This window comes from Poecilia reticulata, chromosome 10 (genome assembly GCF_904066995.2).
Source record: "Poecilia reticulata chromosome 10, P_reticulata-male-v2, whole genome shotgun sequence".
Classification (NCBI taxonomy): Eukaryota; Metazoa; Chordata; class Actinopteri; order Cyprinodontiformes; family Poeciliidae; genus Poecilia; species Poecilia reticulata.
Window position 1 is genome coordinate 652,542 of NC_088839.1, and position 5,644 is coordinate 658,185.

Consider the following 5,644-nt stretch of genomic DNA (forward strand, 5'->3'; position numbering starts at 1 on the left):
TTGGTATATTTTGGGACATTGACAAAATGGCAGACCCATGTAGAATCCACCTTTGGTCTTCTAGCTGATGGAAGACGATTGTCTTTCAAGAGTTTATCACGAATAGCGCCACCCAATGGAAAATGAACCCAACACCTAGAAGCATAATGCTTCCACCACAGTGCTTCACTAGAAGGAAGGTGTTCTTTGATTATTTCAAGCACAAAGGTTCTATATCTAGAGTCTAGATGGCCACATTGCAGCTTCTGGCAGACTGGCTTCAGCCTGCATGCCTTGAGTTTGACACCTGCCCCAAACCTTTACTGAATCACTGAGACGTTTACTAGCAAATTTAGAATGTCAAAGTTCAGTTAAAAAGTGGGTTAGCAAGGACATCTATAATGTCCATCTATAGATGGGTTTTATGCTTATAATAAATTGAGGAGTGCCAATAATCAATTGATAGAAAAATGACTGTAGAGGTCAATGGGGTTTTCTATGCACATTTCAAAATGTGCATGAAATATATATATATACAACCAGAAATGTATATATATTTTAAATTTTTTGTATTAGTTTAAGATTTTGCTCAAAATTTGCATGACAGCTAAGTGGACACATAACCATCTAAATACTTTGTTTAATAGAAGGCTTTGGTCAATTAAAATCGGTTTATGTTTCTTCAAGCAGTTGATCACAACCACTATTTCATATCCTGTGTGAATGTTTTCTGTGTGACCATAATGGTAACAAAGAATAAAGCTGTGTCATATCGGAGGTTGGAAAACACTAAAAGAACCAACTTTCTAAAACTTAGCAGGCCAAATAGTTTTTAATCCACATCAAGGTTTTCTCTAAAGGTTCAAACTCTCTCTAAGCGGAGCAAAGTCGGCCCCTAAATCGCATTACTTGGAGGTGAGGTAGCTTGGACGGGCTGCAAACAATAAATCAAAGACAAACAACAATTACCATCACCTCACAACCCATGCGGTTAGATAACCTTAAATCTCAACTCATTACTTCTTATCTCAACAGTTGACCTGGTGGTTGAGCAGCAAACCTCCAGCACAGAATCTGTAGAGAGAATCATTATTTTCACATTTAGATTTATTGATGCCAACACGCATTTCTGCACATGTCTGCCTTCTGTTTTTTCTCAGCTCATTTTGGACTGAATTAGGAACCAATAAGATAACACAAAGATGGTGTGTGTGTGTGTGTGTGTGTGTGGGTGTGTGTGCGCGTGTGTGTCTGTGTTCAGTGTGCTTATTGGTTTGTTTGTGCACATGAATGTGCAAAACCAAAAGTTCTGTTTTTAGCTTGCAAAGGGAAAACAGAAAACGGGGTTTTACATGCACACACAAATACAGACTGCACACAGGAGAAGAGTTTTGGAATAAAAGCAGATAAAGGAATGAGGAGGATGGGAACGTCTGGTCATCTTCCCGTTCAGGAAGGAGATGAATGTGTTTCTGTGCTTAATGTGTGCATTAACCCCAGAACAAAACAAAACCTCGGGAAGACGCTGGCTGAATCTCATAAGACATCATCATTACAAGACATCATCACTGGGTGAAAGGTCAATGTGAAGCAATAAGTCATGAAATGACAAAAAGCCAGATTACAGTGTTACAATTGGCTCAATGTCAAAACAAAAACGGGACACCATACAGTGGTTAAGTTGCAGAAAAAGGAATATTAATGAAAACTACAATAGATTGTGAATATCAATGTCAGTGGCGCAATGCAAATGCTTGGATGTGTTGAATGTGTGCATATGGAAAGGCTGAGGTGCGAAAACAAAGACAAACTCAAATGTGCAAGAGGAGGAGAGCTGGGGCCTGGCAGCAGAGCACAAAGCGCCTAGAGGCAGAGCAGACACCGATCAGCCACACCCGCAAAGAGGAGGAGCTCAAGGGCTTTTTTTTCTGTACATAGTAATTTTTAAAAATAATTGCATGCACATACATCTTGGCATGAAAAAAAAAAAACAGATCACCTTGTATTCCAAAAGTTAAATAAAATGCTGGTGAGTTAAAATAGAAAGTACAAGCTTTTCTTAGCCATTTTAAAGAAACATAATAAAAGTCAAAAAGGAAAAGTTAATAATGATTCGGTATACTTAGGTTATGTTGTTTAAAAAAGTTTAACGTAACAGGTTCAATAAGCTTTTATAATTAAATCTTGGTGTTTCAATCATTTTTTGATTTAACAGTTGAAGGCTGAGTGATTTCTCCATTATTAAGCAGGTCAAGGGTTTAGGATTTTTTTTTTTTGTACCTTTACATATAAGCATCTAAATTCTTTTAGTTTCTCTCCAACACACACTAACTCTCCACTGTACACAGCCATACTTTACATTTCAAACGACCCCATGTTTCACAACACGGGGTTGTCACGGCGCACAGCTGGGGACGGACAAACCGAGAGGAAAAGAGCAAAGACTATAAACAGCAGTTCAAAGATTAACACAAGGAAAAGTTAATAATGATTCGGTATACTTAGGTTATGTTGTTTAAAAAAGTTTAACGTAACAGGTTCAATAAGCTTTTATAATTAAATCTTGGTGTTTCAATCATTTTTTGATTTAACAGTTGAAGGCTGAGTGATTTCTCCATTATTAAGCAGGTCAAGGGTTTAGGATTTTTTTTTTTTGTACCTTTACATATAAGCATCTAAATTCTTTTAGTTTCTCTCCAACACACACTAACTCTCCACTGTACACAGCCATACTTTACATTTCAAACGACCCCATGTTTCACAACACGGGGTTGTCACGGCGCACAGCTGGGGACGGACAAACCGAGAGGAAAAGAGCAAAGACTATAAACAGCAGTTCAAAGATTAACACGTAGCGCACAACAACGCCATGGCAACAACCCTGAGCCTGACAACCAGGCAAATCTCTCCAGACGCTCTGAGACCAAACACCACTTATTTCTTTGTTACGCTACTTTGAAATGACGGAATTTGAAGGATGAAATCCATTTTATTTTCATCACTGAATTTATCAAACGCATGCCTGGCCTCCATCAGGTATCTCAGTTTTACACCAAACGGAAGTTATTTCTCAAACAAATTCAAGCGCACAGTCAGACAACTTCCCAAAGGTTGCTGCAGGCTACTTTTGTAATATCACTAGCATGAAAATAGTAGCCGTGGGTAACTCTTCTTGCATGTCAATAACAAGATGTGATACAGCTAGCATGAATGCTAGCATCAGATTCCTCTCTGCTGGAGGAACTTTCATCAGTTTACATGAGGAAAAATAAACATATTAGATAAACATCAGATAAACATATTAGATATTATGCCATGACTATGTTGTAACACGGTTGGATCTGTGGATCCATTTTCTTTGTATGGGTGAACAAAATCCTACCTAAGATGAGTAGCTGTTAGCAATCAGTAGCACTGCTGGCGCATGTTTAGTGTAACATGGAGCAGAAAGCTGATGTCGCTGTTTCTCTCCACATCCAGTGGGTGGCGCAGGTTGCTACAATCGATAGCAGCCACACAGGCACAGCTGCTAGAAGGAAACAAACGCATCCAGTACAACAACACTTTCATTCTCTCAGTTGCCTGGCCTCTGAGAAGTTGCCAAGTGATGGTACATTTTTGTTCCAAAAGCAAGCAGAGAATGTTTCGTAAGCGAGCAGAGTTGTCAAGTGGTGACTTGCTCCGAGCAGAGGCCAGTTCTGAGCACGAGGAAAAGTTTTGAGTACAAGAATTCAAAATGAAAATATAAGAAAAAGTATCAAAAGTTTTGAAAACGAAAGACATGAAATCTTGCTTTCAAACTGAAAATGTGTGCTCAAATTATGGCAGAAAAACTCCCAGATACATGCTTTGGCATTATGCTTCCAACCTCACAATCCACTGAGGACAACGTCCTTCTTCCTCTCAGCAGCAGTGATTAACAAGCGCATTCAAAGTAAACTTTATTAATATAATAAAACTCTTTACATTAACCTTCACTCTGCTTCCATTTTGTGTTCAGGTAATTGAAAAGCAAACATGGTTGTAAAGAGAAACTACGCAGCCTGTCGCAATGCTTCCTGGTTGTCCTCCAGCATGGTGTGCTGCATTCAACCCAACTTTGAAACAAGATAAATCAGATGCTACATTCAAATGACTTTGGACGGATAATTTAATTGTGAAGAGGGCAGAGGGAGATAAATATCACAAAGAATGACAGTGCTGACCATCTCTAAGAATAGAAATGATGTTTACCTGAAAATAGGCAGCAAACAATAACTAATGCCTTTTTTTTTTATCTACTGTCAATATAGAAATGTTGAGTCATCAACATTGTTTAAACTTTGGCAGTAAATGTTTTTTTCTATTCTTTTTTTTTTTTTTGCTTCTTAACTTTTTTTTTTTTCATTATTATCCTGACAAGTTCTGTGCTTAAAAAAACCAAAGAGGCAGTTTCTACATGGAGGGCGTGTCTGTGCTGCTGGCTCTGCACACCTGCAGCACATTCCATCATCTGTGGAGGGGAATATTAGCAGAGAGCTGCCGGCACAGAGTGTTGGCGAGTAATGGTACTTCAGGCCTCAGTGTTCTTCCTTGTGCTATCTCGTGAGAATCTCTCAGTGATTGTTTCCTTGTGCCTCCTTCTCAAGTGACTCCCAGTGATGCTGTGGAAATTACCCTCTGGTGGTCCGAGCTCCTAGTGCTCTGTGTTTCCAAACCCTCGTGACGCCATGGAAGTTACCCGCGAGTGCCCGAGCTCCACTGGCCTACCTCACAGAACCGTTTATCTTTGGGTCCCCCAGCTGGCAACTCGATTTTGCTCTTCCCCCCAGCAGAGGCAAACTTACCTGTCCGCCCTCCATCACGACTTCTGGACTGACTTTGGTCGTCTTTCCTCAGAGTTTCAACTCTTCTCCCAGATGACAGACAGTTCTGTTTCAAGCTTGGTTCAGTCTGTGAACCTCTGCCGGATCAGACCAGCAGGTCGCTTTGGTCACACAAAAAAAGAAAGAAAAGAAGCTTGAAAATCCTGCAAGCTTGTAAAAAAAAAAAAAAAAAAAAAAGGTGTCAGTCCAGTCTGGCTGTGAGACAGCGCCTGGTGAATGGTAATGAAAACGTACCCGAAGGAAAAACTGAGCAAAATTCTTGGACCTTCTCTTTATTTGGTAGAGCATTGTTCAGTCTCTTGGGAAGCTCTGATGTGATCCACACTCGTTATTTGTTAGTTAGTAATTTGTTAGTTATTTGTTGCAAAGGTAAAAATAACTTAAGCTAACAGCGATCTGACAAACAGAGCTGAAAACCAGGAGGAAGATATTCTCTGAGGGAATGCTTAGTGAAACAGGGAGGTTGTGATGATTAATAACCGAGGACCTGGAGTGTGAGGAAGCAAAAGACAAAAAAAAGGAAATAAATCAAAGGAAAATATGAAACAAGAACAGTAAATACTGATGATCTTTACAGTAAAGTAAAATCCAACACAAAAAACCTTAAAAGGTGATGGTAACACACAATATCTGACTGGGAAATGTTAAGTAATTATTTTTGGACCTAAAGAGAAACTATCTAGATCTAGACAGCTTCTGTAATTACAGCTGGAAACTACAGGTACAAAACCTGGGTGTAGTGATGGACTCTGACCTTAACATTCAGAGACACATAAAGATGGTTACAAAGTAGATCACCT